This window comes from Pan paniscus, chromosome X, assembly GCF_029289425.2.
Source record: "Pan paniscus chromosome X, NHGRI_mPanPan1-v2.0_pri, whole genome shotgun sequence".
NCBI classification, from domain to species: Eukaryota; Metazoa; Chordata; class Mammalia; order Primates; family Hominidae; genus Pan; species Pan paniscus.
In genome coordinates this window covers 19771133-19785611 of record NC_073272.2, presented here as the reverse complement: position 1 = coordinate 19785611, position 14479 = coordinate 19771133, and the positions used below count along the sequence as shown (strand labels likewise).

Genomic DNA, 14479 nt, shown 5'->3' with positions numbered 1-14479 from the left:
ACCCAAGAGTAAAGTAATCTGCTCACGTTAAGAAACTAACAAAATGGGGGTAGCAAGCGTGGGAGGGGCGAATTCATGGTTTAGGATCTTTCTGCTTTCTTTGATAGGATTTGGGTCAGAATAATCTTGATGCAAATAAAAAGTGGATGAGGAGTCTTTGAATTTCGTTTTTAAGCCCTCAATGCTCTGGGCATCTGTTCATCTTCAGCCTCATCAGGTGAGGCTAGAACCTGACCTGCTTCCCAAGCTGTACCCATCTGTGCCAGAAGTGAGTGTGTGACCAGCACAGTGGTGCTTTTCTCAGTCTCTCCTGGGGGTGGGTTTGGACATGCATGTTCTTTCTGGGAGAAACCATGGACCAGTGTTGCAGTGTGGTGGATAGGCAATGCCAGCCTGCTCTAGATCCCCATGACCTGGCCCACAACTCCCAAGTTAGCAAGAAGAGCAGTGAGGCAGAGCAGAACAAGTACCAGACTTCAAGCCATGCCACCTCAGTTCTCGGCAGTCCTCTGTCAGCTCTCTGGGCCTCAGTTTCCTCATCTTGAAAGTGAGGAGGACTATGCATTTTAACTAACGTTTACCACTTAGCACATGCCAGACTCAACCTTGGACCCTGGGCACAAATAAAAATAAGACATCGTTCTCATCCTCCAAGGACTCAGGGGAGGAGCTGGGAGGAATGTAGACAAACTTGTAACCAGATAATGATATTGCAACTTGGTAAGTTCTTAACCCAGGTATAAACAGAAAGCTGTCGAAACCCAGAGGGAGAACCAGTTAGATTTCAGATCACTTCGGCAAAGCCACGAAGAGCACAGGCTTTGAAACCAGAGCACTTGGGCAAGATCTGGCTTCCCCCTTACTAGCTGTGTGACTTGGGACAAATTACTTAAGCTCTCTATGCCTCAGTTCCTCATTTTTCAAATGGAGGTGATAGTAGTGCCTACCCCCTTGGATTGTTCAAGTGATTAGGACACTGCCTGGCATGTAATGAGTCCTACATATATTATGCTAATGTTACAGAATTCCCAGAAGTCCATGAGGCTGAAAAGGAGCTAGTGAATGGAAGGGAATCCTTAATTGAAAAAAACAAATCTAGCTGTGTTTTAGAGAGAATAAAGACAAGCATATATTTTGTGCTTATTAGGTGTCAGATGGTTCACTAAAATCCCCACCTGCCACCCCCCCTTGGATGCCCATAAGTCAGTGTCCAGGCTGCAAGCAGGAGCATTTGGCATGGTTAGGAGTACATGGCATGCTTAGGGGTGTTCTGCATTAGGACTAGGGAAGGACCACTGTTTGATCTGCAACAGCTCCCAAAGAACACACACGGAGAAACTAACCATCCCCTTGCCAGCCTAGCTAGGTCAGACGGTGGAAGCAAAGTCTGGGGCAGGAACATTTTCGGGCCTCGTTGATTCCTGCCTCTAAGAGGGCAAATAAGCAGGTGGGTGGGTCTTTTAGCTTGGGGAAGGCAAAACTTGGGCAGAACTTGGACCTGGCAGGAATGAAGGCTGTTGGGCTGGCTGGGTGTTAGCTGACTCAGGCCAGGTGAGGGCAACTGTGGGCTGTTTGGGAAAGCCCTTCTGGGAAATGCAAGTCAAAGAGATGGGGTAGAGAGACTCAGGAGGCTGGGCGGGGGTGTTTATGAGCAATGCGAGAGGAAGGAGATCACATGAGGCCCTGGAAATACGACATTGAGTAGGACAGGAAAACAAGTCACATGAGCACACACTTGAGATGGCCAGAGTCACGGAAACAGGGGTGCGCTGGGAAATAATCAACAACAAGCTCTCATGGGGCAGGAAGAGCCACAGAATTTGCTGATTTCCCAAGTGTAGATACCACCACTGTAGCTAACTTCAATCTATCAATGTGATGTCACTAAAGTGCCCGTGAAACATTATTTCCACCGTACAGATACGATAGAGTTACAGATGGCCTCAAGTGCCTTGATAATAGTAAAATGTAGGAAAAGAATTAGAAAGTGATGAGTTCTGGGTATTTATTACCTTTGTTTTGAATAGAGTTTTTAAGTTATAAATTTATATAATTTAATTTTAAATAACAACCATGATTTGTAATTGGCTTACAAAGTTCCTGATGATTGAACCATCAGCCTGAGGAAGTTGGACTAAGCTGGCTCCAAAGTGCTACTACTTGGGAATCTTACTGAATTCCTTGGAGCCTCAATTTTCTCAATGTTAAAATGGTATCTTTTTCTCATCAAAATAATCATAACTGGATCACAGGGTTCTTGTGACGGTCAGAAAAGTATGTAAAAGCATTTCAAAAACTGTAAGCAGCATATAAATATTATATACAAATACAATTTATTCTCATGGGTACAGTAACTTAGTGGTCAAAAGGGTAGTGTCTGGAGCCTGGATCTGCCAATCCTGGCTCTGCTTTTGTTTAGTTGTGTGACATGGGCAGATCTTTACTGTTTTGGGGCCTTAATTTCCTCACCTATGGAGTTTCTGTGAGGCTTAAGTGAATTAATATTATAAAGCACTCCTACCAGTGTGTGGCACATGGTGATCACCATTTAAGTATGGACTAAAATTGTTTATCAACTTGAAGAGCAGTCAGCTTGCAGTTCTTCCAGAACCAGAAGTTCTTTTAACTGAGAAATCCAAGATCCTGGCCTCCTCACGGCTTGGATTAAAGGGCCAGTTCCCCTCTAAGCTAACCGACTTGCTCTGTGCTACTGGCCAATGCTTTTTAGATAATGAACCCCGAAGCCTAATTGCGGAGATAAAGATGCTGCTAGAATCAGATTCCACAGCCACTCACCATAGTAGCAGGGGGTAAAAGAGCTATCTTATTACATGCCTGGCTGGCTCAATTACTTCAGTCCTGACATAGACAGACGCTGGAGCCAGCCCAGGGCAGAGCCCTGGAGTTGGAGGGGTGGCTAGCTGCCCCACGGACCCTGGTCTCATTTACCATCTCTGTCACTATAGTCCCCTGGGCTGGGCAAGGGTAAGAGAGTAGCCAGATAGGATAAGAGAGATGGAGAAGGACAATTTGGGGCAGGAGATAGGAGTCATGGCTCATGGCTGCCATAGTAGCCACAGAGTGGCTCAAGGAATTCAGGGTTCTCAGGCAGAGTCAGAGACAGATTTGAGGAAGGCGTGTGGGAAGGTGGTCAGGATCTCCTCACCAGGGATGATGAATTCAAGTGCCATGACAGACAGATGAGAATAGAAAGACAGGAGCAAAAAAAGCCTTGGTCTGCAAGATAGAAAAACCAAGGCAGGTTGGTAGGGCAAGGTTTTTCAAACTAAGGAATTGCATCCACTAGAGAGTCCTGAATTCCACGTAGTGGGACCATCATGTTCTTTTTCTCAACAAACTTGAATAAAATCCTGTGACATAGACTGTGAATATAGATTGATGTCCATCAATCCCATTTCCTCTTTTTGGGTGCTCAGACCATGTTTCCCTGTGGCCCTTGCAGCTGGAGACACGTGACTAGTTTCTGGCCAGCAGAGTACAGGCAAAAGTGGTAGAAGCCACTTCCAAGCCTAACTATAAATCCTCCCGAGTGATTCTCTCCTATCCTCTCCCTTCCCCTCCGTTTCCCTCTCCTCTCATCCCCTCCCATCTCCTCCCCTTCCCTCTATCCTCCCTGTCCCCATTTATGCCATGATCCTGTGTTGAAGATGGTGGCACCATGATATAGAAAGAGCCTGGAGCCCTAGAGGAGGAAGAAGGCCATTGAGCAGAGCTTCCTAATAAGGATCAGGCTACAACATGAACAAGAAATACACTTTTGTTAAATCACTGAGATTTAGGGGCTGTTTGTTTCAGCAGCTAGCAAGCATTGTCCTGACTAATAACTACAACAATAAAATGGAATGGGGTGGAAGGGAGGGAACATAATGGAATATATTCAATTAAACTAGAGTAGAATAGAACAGAACAAAAACTATCAAAGTGCATTGCAGGTAGTGAAAAATAAATATTGTTTGATGAAGCATTTGTTTCAGTTCAGTTCATATGGATACTCGTTTTTAATATGAATTTTATTTTTTTTGCTGGAGGTGGAGGTGGAAAGTTTTGAAAATCACTGCCTTATAGCTGGAGGGAGGGTTGGGGGTGTGAATCATGAGAAAGCTTTAGGTAAAATGGGGATGCATATCTACAACCCTTTAAGAAGCAAGCTATGCACTTGCTAGCCATCCCTACCTTGTAGATGTTTGTCATGGAAGTTTGTCGATTGTGGCTGTTCAATCCACTTTCCCTTCCTTTGGTAACACCATCCCAGTCTTAGTCTATATAGTTTGTCTGGAGCTAACTCTGTCCGTTGGAATCAAGGAGGAGGACACACATATGAAGCCTAGAAAATCAAAGTGTTCCATTCCTAGAGCCATAGTGATTCAGTGATTGGTTTAGGAATGAACACCTGACCCAAGATGGTCCAGTCAAACTGGGACTTTGGCTGGAGTTGTCATAAAAATAAGTGTTTTAGTTGCCCTGGTTTTGGAGTTGTGAGGATATAAATCTGAAGCTGCTGGCAGCCATCTTGCTATTATAGGAGAGAATGTGCTTAAGAATAGCACCATCATTGAAGAAGGCAGAGCGAGGAGATGGAACAAAACCAAGTCCTGCTGACACCATTTGAACGCCTGGATTTAGTCATGCCTGAAGTCATCCTTGTAGTTTTTAATTGATTCTATACTTTCACCTCTTTGCTTCTTCCCATTTGAGTTGGGTTTTTGACAGTTGTAACTGAAAGGGTCCTGAGGCTGTGTCTTCTACATCTTTAAGATGTCTTTTTTTTTTTTTTTTTGGTAAAATGGGCCTCAGAAAAAGTGGAAAACAGCTGGTCCTCAGGCTCCTCCAGCCTTTGCCAAGGAAAAGTGGTTTTAATCACTGAAGAATGAGGCTTCAACATATGGAAAGACTGTAAGGTAAAGTAAAGGAGAAACTCATTTTTTCATGTTTTCTGTTTTGAGAGGATGAAGAACAGATGAATATTATTAGAGCTACTAATACATTTCTCTTCATTTATTTAGCAACAATTTATTGAACACCTTCCATGTGTTAGGAACTATGTTAGTTCCTGGAAATTATTAGGCCATGGAGATATTATTGAGTAATAACAGAACAAATTCTTATGAAGAATTTGTTACGTGTCAGACAATTCTGAGAACCTTACGTTTGTGAATCTTACTGGTCTTTCACATCTGTTCTATCAGGCAGATACTATTACCATCTCTCGTTTTACAGATGAAGGAAACTAGGTGCAGAGGTTAAGCTAAGAAGAATCAGAGCTAGTGTTGAATGAAAGACTGGCTTCCAGTTTAAGTCTTAAAGTCATTGAACCATGTGGTCTTTGCTGACCCTAAGCTCATAGTTGTCCCTGCAAACAACCATCCTCTAAGCCTCTTAAGATCTCTGCTCTGAGTCCTTTCTACTTGAATTCAGTTTAATGAAGTCTGACTTTGACTTTGACTTGAACTGTAGCATCACTTGTTCAATTTCAGGCACTGCTCAACTTACTTTTCTGAAATTAATCTAACCATTAGCAATATGTGTGATCTGGGGAAAGGGAGGGTAATAAAAAATCACTTAGAGATACAGTTCAGCCTAATGGTTAAGAACACAGTTTGGGGACTCATCCTAGATACTGGGTTTAAATCCCTACTCTCCTATTTTCTGGCTGTGTATCCCTGCAGAACTTACTGACCCTCTCTGAGCTTTTGTCTCTTTATCTTAGAAACGGGGTTAATGATTTCAACTCATCTGATTGTTGCACAACTGTCATAAAATAAGAAAGTTCCTGGGGCAGAATCAGTACCTAGTAAATGCTAGTTGTTGTTATAGCTCTTCCTCTTTGGCTCTGAACTCCCTGTTTGTTAAATGAGGAGCTGAGCAAGATGCTCTCTGAGGTCTCTGCTGGCATAAGTGTGTGTGACTAGTATTTTCCAAATGTTAATTTGGGAATGGCAAATTCCCATTGTCATGGTTTTTCTTCTTAAAGACTTATTTTCTGTCGTGTTTCTGTAATTTTGGGCTTTGCATGCTAGTTTGAAACAGCCAAAGGAGCTTTAAGCCTTTTATGTGACATCATAACTTGGTGCCCATAAAATTGATGAAAAGCCATATACCAAACCAATGAGGAGAAGTCCAGGGGCTGATGGTCCTGGACATTCTCCTGGTTTGGTGCTGGGGGCAGAGGTGGCTTGGCTTCCCTTTGACTCTTCTGACAATCCTGAAGATATTCTCAACCCCAAGCTAGAGGTGATGACATTGTGGGAGGAGCAGGGAGTGAGGGAGAGTAGGGGAGGGGAAAGGAGAGACAGCAGGAGGAGGAGAGGGAGGGGAAGGAGCAGGGGAGGGAGCATGAGAGTAAAAAAAGAAGAGGGTGTTAGGGAGAAGGGCAGAAGGAATAAGGGGTGGGGTAGGGGCAAGGGGTCACTCCTCCCACAAGAGGAGGGGAGAGGCAAGAGAAGGGGCAGGGGAGGAGAGGGGAAGGCTAGAACTCAACTAACTAGGAGAACACAGACCTAGAGCTGGGTGGGCAGGTTGGGGAGGTCAGCTCAGACCTCACTACAAAATGTTCAGTTGGTTCTGGTAGAACCTGATTTCTGAACCATTTTGTTGGAAAACATGGAAGACACCCCAACACAGAAGACCATGTGGGACTGAGGAAGAATTAATGAGCATAGAATCCTCTTTAAAGGCGAAGCTACCATAATGCCATTGAACTTTTTTTTCCACTCTGCATGTCATTCACAAATCATGGTTTATTTTACCGTTGAAATACCAAAGCGAAGACAATGCAAACAAAAAAATAGGTAGAATAAATGCCTACACTTCTCAACAAGACACTCTTCAATGGGATACATTTTCCTTCAATCACTCACTTATGCACTGCTTTATCACCAGTCGCTCATTGAGCATCTATTCTTTGTCATTCCCTATGCTAGATTGTAGGGATTCAGAGATAACTAAGACACAGTCCCTGCCCTATACAACAATGAAAATGCTATGCCAGTTTTGATGCTCCTCCCTTTTAGAGGTAAGGGTTCATGTCCTCTTCCCTTGAATCTTATCTGGCCGTAATGACTCACTTGTAGTCAATAGAATGAAGTGGAAATAACTTATGAAATTAAGTCACAAAAGGCAATACAGCTTATTCTTCAGTTTCTGGGACACTCACACTTAGATCTTGAACTACTATGAAAGAATTCCATTCTATCACTGATGGGCATTTGGGTTGGTTCCAAGTCTTTGCTATTGTGAACAGTGCTGCAATAAACATACGTGTGCATGTGTCTTTATAGCAGAATGATTTATAATCCTTTGGGTACACCATGGAATACTATGCAGCAATAAAAAAGGATGAGTTCATGTCCTTTGTAGGGACATGGATGAAGCTGGAAACCATCATCCTCAGCAAACTAACACAGGAACAGAAAACCAAACACTGCATATTCTCACTCATAAGTGGGACTTGAACAATGAAAACACATGGATGCAGGGAAGGGAACATCACACACTGAGGCCTGTCTGTGGGTTGGAAGGGTAGGGGAGGGATAGTATTAGGAGAAATAACTAATGTAGATGACGGGTTGATGGATGCAGCAAACCACCATGGCATATGGCACCTATGTAACAAACCTGCATGTTCTGCACACGTATCCCAGAACTTAAAGTATAATAAAAAAGAAAAAATTATCCCAAAGCATGATACATATGAATTAAATGCCATTAGTCTTTACACACTATTAAAAAAAAGAAGTATTCCGACTACCCTCAGGCCACCATGGTGTGAGGAAGCCCAAGAAGCTACATGAAGAAGTAATGTGTTCTGATAAACAGACCCAGTGGATGTCCCAGCCAACAGCCAGATCAACTGCTGGACCTGTGAGTGAAGACTCCTCTGGGAGATTCCAGCCCCCAGCCATTCAGTTACCTCTAATCATTGAGTCTTCCTAACTTAGATCCCAAACAACAAGGAGCAGATGCAAACCATCCCTACTGTGTCCTGTTTGAATTACTGACTCACAGAATCCATCCATAGGCATAATAAAAGTGTCCCCCAAGTTTGGGGACATTTTTAAATACAGTAGTCATAATTGAAACACTGTCCATTTGTGAAACTTGCTGGGATTTATAGACAGCAATTTAAAGAAAATTACCATCCTCAGAAGTTCACAGCCTGAAATGGGCAGACCCAACCCAAGGGGCTTAATACTTGACAACCAGAATGTGTCAAGGGGACTAAAAATCTGGTCCTCTAGGCAGCTTTATTCAACAGCCTCCAAATGACAACTAAAGCCCCCCTTCATATCATGACTCAGGGATATGCCACCTGCTTAAGCTCAGTTTCATTTTCCACCAGTCAGTCTTTTCTAAGAGCGTGGATACCCACCCATGATGGCCATGCATCTAAGAAAATGTGATTCCACTATGGAGTACTAGAATGCTAGATCTAAAGGAGGTTTAGAGATCATTCAGTCCAACCCTCGCACTTGCCTATCAAGGAAATTACTGAGGTCCAGAAAGATTGGATGCTTTATCCACAGCCACACAGCTAGTTGGTGGCCAAGTACCAGGAATCAGGGCCCCTGCCTCATTTCTATACTCTGCTGCCTCTTCACGTGAACATCAGGGAAGCCATTGTACTCTCAGTGGCATCATGTGGAAGTTCCAAACACAGATCATGGAGTCCCATAAACCTGGTAAGAATCCCAGTTCTGCTCCTTGCCAACTGTACGAAGATGGCCAAGTTCACCTCATTGAGCGTCCAATTTCTCATCTGTAAAATGGGGGATAATTATAATACTTATCAACCAGGGTTTGTTATGAAGATTAATTGAGATGATGCACAGAAAACACATAGCATTGTGCCTGGTCCATAGTAAATATTTATAAAGCCCAGGTCTCTCTAGAATGAAACATTCTGGCCTATACCTTGCAGAAGTACAGAAAGATGTGTGATGGATTTGGGGTTGAGTGAGGGTTTTTTGTTTTATTTATTTACTTATTTATTTTTATAGAGATGGGTCTTGCTATGTTGCCCAGGCAGGTCTCCAACTCCTGGCCTCAAGCAATCCTCCTGCCTTGGCCTCCCAAAGTGTTGCATTGTTTGTTTGTTTGTTTTAGTTTGAGAGCGATCAAAGATGGTTCAGGCCAGCACTGCCACCAGCTCTCTGGTTGAATTAAGTGGCTGCTGGCTTTAGCTGAGCAGCTATAATATTGACTCATCCTCCCCTCTCTTCCCTGGATGCCTGCCGGTAGAGAACTCCTTGAGTTGTCCCTTCTGAGACATCTCTCCCTGTGAATGCCGTATCAGCTTCTCTGGGTATAAGGCACCTTGATCTGATTCTTTCCCTGTCTTGAATCTCCTTGTTGACCATCAGCATTGAAGACTCCCTGTAAATACCTATGAGGGCTTGCAATGTGATCAGCTTCCTGCCACCTTGTGTCAGTGGAGTCCCATGGGAGCAGCATGAATGCACCCCAGGGAAATGAACATCCATCTGCTCAGCTCTGGCTCCTGACAGATCGCAGCACCCTGCTGGCCTCCTATCCCAGGGCAACCTCCAGATCTCGGCTCTAAAGTTGGGGAGACAACTGCTGGGAGCCCTGAAACGGAAGGAAGCTGCAGAGGACAGCCCAAGCTGACATTTCCATGCAGGAGTGTGGAGCCAATCTTATGTCAGCAGTGGTGCCAATTACCAGAGAGAAAGGGCTGAATTTCCTTCTGGCTTTCATGGGCCCATGCAGTCATTCTCAAACATTTCTTACAAATGTAGTGCCCCGGGCATTATCTTAGGCCCACAGCAGGGTACGAAGATGAACAAAATGGCAATGTCCCTGCTTTCTAGAGGCTCATAGTCTTTTGAGAGAAGCAATGACAACATAGTGTGATCAATATTGAATTTGTCATATGTGTGACGTTAGTAAGGGATTTAGAGGACATGGTTGTTGGTACTGTTGGAGGTACAGAAGTGGAGTGAGGAAAACTTCATGGAAGAGGGTGACATTCTGCCTAAGTGTGCTCAACAATGAATAGAGTTTGGCTAAAGTCATAAGTGAGATTTAGGCCTAGGGAACAGCAAGTGCAAAAAAAAAAAAAAAGGGCAGGGGGACTGAAAGAACATGGAGTGTTTGAGGGAGTACAAACCACCTAATGGGAAGGGGAAGAGAGGGATGGGAAAAGAGCCAAACTTGAGAGCCCTTGGGAGCATATAAAATCTGAAATGTGTACTCTACTCCGTAGGCAAAGTGGAGCTACAGAAGGTTATTGAGCAGGGGAGGGCCACATAGTTTTATATTTCAGAAGGATAACACTGCTCCCGGGATGGAGGGTGAAGCAGATGAGGCTGAACTGAAGGCGGGGAGCCCGTTTAGCAGACTTTGGCTTCATCCAGGCAGGAGGAGATGCAAGCTTCCATGTAAAATGGAAGAAGTTGGTAGGGTTCCGTCTAGCAACAGCCTGACCAGGCTGAACTCACACACACTCCTTCTGTATCTCCCAGACCCCGACTAGCAGCAATTGCTGCATAAATATTTGTTAAAGGGATGAACAAATGTGGAATGCCCTGTCTTCTAAGGACTTCTGATGAATGTGAATTGGTGACTTTGCAAGACCCCAGATTGTGCTTAGATCTTGACCTTCTGACGAAGAACACAGAGCCTTCAGTTTGCGACAGGGCAAAAGAGGACTGCTGTTGCTCTGCCCCAGTCATTCTAGATAGTATAAGGCTCATTATTTAGGAGGAGCTATGAAACAGGCCATCAGGTTTCCCTGGCATCCACTAATTTTGTCTGGAGTCCAGAGACAAGGGAGCACTCCCGTCTCTTACAGTTCCTGCGTCCATTTGGAACTGTTAGCTCATCTTTGTGTTTTTTAAGTCCTGGAGATGGGAGGGGTGCCAGGGTTTGGGTGCCCTCAGAAGCAGATCCAGAGACAAAGATTCAAATGCAAGTATAGTAGTACCTCCTTATCTGAGGGGGATACGTTCCAAGATTCCCCCACTGGATGCCTGAAACTGCAGATAGTACCAAACCCTATATAATTTATGTTATTTTTGGATTGGATCCCTGAGCCAGCTAAGAGACTCACAGGTGGGGAGCATCTACAGCGTGGAGACTCTGGACAAAGAGAAGATTCATGTCCTCAACAGGACAGAGAAGACAGCACAAGATTTTATCACACTCAGAACAGCACACAATGTAAAACTCATGAATTGTTTATTTCTGGAACTTTTCATTTAAAGTTTTTGGACTGTGGTTGACCTCAGGTAACTGAAACCAAGCTCTGAAAGCAAAACTGTGGATAAGGGGGAGCTGCTGTTGTTTATTTGGAAGGTGGTCTTGGGAGATGCTGGTTGGAAAGTGGAGAAGGAAAGAGAAGGAAGCTGCTACTTCATGTGTAATAAGCAAGTTCCCACTATGGACTCCTGGGGAGCAATCCCTTTGGGGACTCTGGAGGATGGCTGAATTCACTCCAGAGTTATCCTCCTAGAGGGATGAGGAAGCTGGGCTATTTCTCCATCAAATCTCACATCTGTCATTGTTTGAGGGCTGCTTCCAGGGACATTAACTCTACAGCATTTCCATCTTGCCCTGAGCACCAGCCAAGTGCATCCTCGAAGAGAGTTATGGATGTTTTTCAGTTGGCAGCCTGAATGTAGAGGGAGGAGGATATGCAAGGGTGCCAATAGGATTTGCTACAGGAGCTCACAAGCACAGGGAGGGCATTCTGCTCCACCCTAGGAAGATTCTTCAGTCCCTAAGTTCAGTGTGGGGAGAGTAGAACAGTGTGGGGAGAGTGAAAAACACTGAGGTTCAATCAAAATGCATTGCTGCTCTCATGCAGGGTATTGAGGTGCAAGTGTCAAGGGCCCAGATTTATTTATTTATTTATTTATTTATTTATTTATTTATTTATTTATTTATTTATTTTTGAGACAGAGTTTCTCTCTGTGGTCCAGGCTGGAGTGCAGTGGTGCGATCTCAGCTCACGGCAACCTCTGCCTCCTGGGTTCAAGTGATTCTCCTGCCTCAGCCTCCCAAATAGCTGGGATTACAGGCGGCTGCCACCATGCCCAGCTAATTCTTGTATTTTTACTAGAGACAGGGTTTTGCTATGTTGACCAGGCTGGTCTTGAACTCCTGACCTCAGGTGATCCACCTGCCTTGGCCTCCCAAAGTGCTGGGATTACAGGTGTGAGCCACTGCACCCGGCCAAGAGGCTGGATTTTAAAAAATATCTTTGTGCCTGTCTCATTCAAAGTTCAAATAAGATGATCACTTTGGGTTTCAGCATCTTTTTGAGAGTGGTGGGTAGGAGAGTAATACTATCATATGGCATGGCTGCGGGATTGGGGGTTGTGGAGGGAGACTTTAGTACCTCCGTAATTTCCATCAGCCTTCCTCCAAAGCCACTTTGAATAAACATAGAGACCACAATGAAGCCAGGTGACTGCAAGCCAATGCAGCCAGACAAGTCGCTCAGCCCACTTCAGACTCTGTAGAACAGAATGCTATCCCAAGTCCTAAGACATTCCAGAGCTGGCAATCTTCAGAGACCTTGGAACAGTGATCCAGTAAGTCTTAGAATCATGGTGGTGGGGGTGGGGGGCACGTGTTGAAAAGGCAGATTCCTGGGCTGCACTCCCTGATGCTGATTCAGTGTCTAGAGAGAGTGGGACGTAGCAATTTGCATTTTAAACAAGAACTCCAGATGATTCAAAATAAAGGTTGAAAAGTACAGTCTTAGAATGTTTTGAGCATAGAGTAAAAGGAAGAAAATGGAGGAAAAAAAGAGGAAGAAAGTGAAATGGTCATGAGATGAGGAAAAGAAGAGGAAGAACGAGGAGAACACCTCAAATAGGGCAGGCGGCTGTGAGTGGCATAGGTTGCCAGGCAATGACTTCTGTATCAAATAATTGCTTTACAGCTCTGAGCATTAAGAAGCAGCCTTCCCGCTAATAAACTCTGAAGGCAAACGTGAGTATTTGAAGCTACATAATGTAAAGGAGTAGATTAAAGTAAGAGAGATTATCAGGCTGTCTTTCAGCTGGAGATAAATATCTTTTCTGCAGTGCCAGATCAAGATGAGACAGGTTGTGTGTACCCGGCAGGTCTTCCCACACATTACAACTTAGAGGGAACCAACACCTCAGGAATACCTGGGGAAAAAGGAGACCCAAGAATGCCTGCATCTCATAGTATACAAAAACATTAATTTTCCAGAAGCTATTTTTTTCTGCTGTGTTGTTTTTACGTGAGCTAAACACAGCATCATTATCTCAGTAATAGCCAAAACAAAAACAAAACCCAAACACTCAAAAATCCAAAATGTCTCTGAAGCTGCTTACACCATTTCAGTCTTGAAGGGAACTTAATATGGATCTACTAAGAGACTGCATGGGTCAAGTTCAGGCAGCAAAGGACAAACTCTTGGTAGAGGTTTGTCCAACGGTTCTCACACTTGAGCATGTGTCAGAATGACCGGGAGGGCTTGTTAAAACGTATTGTTTGGCCCCATCCTCAGAGGGTCTGATTCAGCAGATGGGGCCCAAGAATTTGTTGGTGCTGCTGGTCTGGGGATTATACATTGAGAACCACTGGGTTGGACCAAAGTCCAAGGTTTAGACCAAGGTCTAGAATGTCCAAGGAACAAAGTATATGAAAACTTATCTAAAAATGGGGCAACAAGAGAAAATATCCACAGACCCTAGTCAAAAGCATGAGCAAGGGGAATCCTGAAAGATGAATACTCCCGTATCCTGCTTGGATAAACATTTCTACCTCCTACCTACATGCCTGCTTCTTGGGGAAAGGACCTTGGTGTGGTGGCGCCATAATTCTCCACACTCCTTCAAGATGAAAGTGATGTATTTATATCTGCTCTATTAAAAGACACCAAGTAAAATGGGAAGCTCTATGTCAACCCTTGGCTTAGAGTTCAGGTCATTCCCAGCCTTGGGAAAGACTAGACACCTTCCTATGAATAATGGACTCCCTGGAGACCCTTAATTTCCACCCATTAATTTTCAACACTTGGAACAAGCATGATACATGGTCTCATAATTCCAGTTTCTTTCAGAATCCTCCAGGCCATTTTATTTATTTATTTTTTTACTGCCCTAGAAGTAAGGCAGTTTTGCTGGACATAAACTCCTCGGGACATGTGACTTGAGCTATGACTTCTCACAATATACAAAAACAGGATCTCCTTAGTTGAGGCTGTAAATTAGGCTAATGGAAATGAATATGGTAGCTCTCTGAGGTCACTAGGAGACACTTTGGGGCTATACTTACTGCAAAAGGGAAGGGCAGCTACTTTAAAAATCCCAGAGGGGGCTTTCGTTCATCTTCCTCAGGCCACCATTCTATCCCAACCACAATGTACCTCTCCATTTGCATGCACAACCCAACTAGAGCCCTTTACTTTGGCTTTCACTTTCATCTGCATCTATTGATTACCCACAGATATTCAGATCTC

At 44.1% G+C, this 14479-nt stretch overlaps 1 long non-coding RNA gene across 1 annotated transcript in view; it reads left to right on the top strand.

Annotated features, from left to right (window-relative positions):
- LOC134729795 (uncharacterized) overlaps window positions 1-14479 on the top strand; it is a 135518-nt gene that overhangs the window by 118250 nt on the left and 2789 nt on the right. The gene's annotated exons all lie outside the window — the stretch shown is intronic.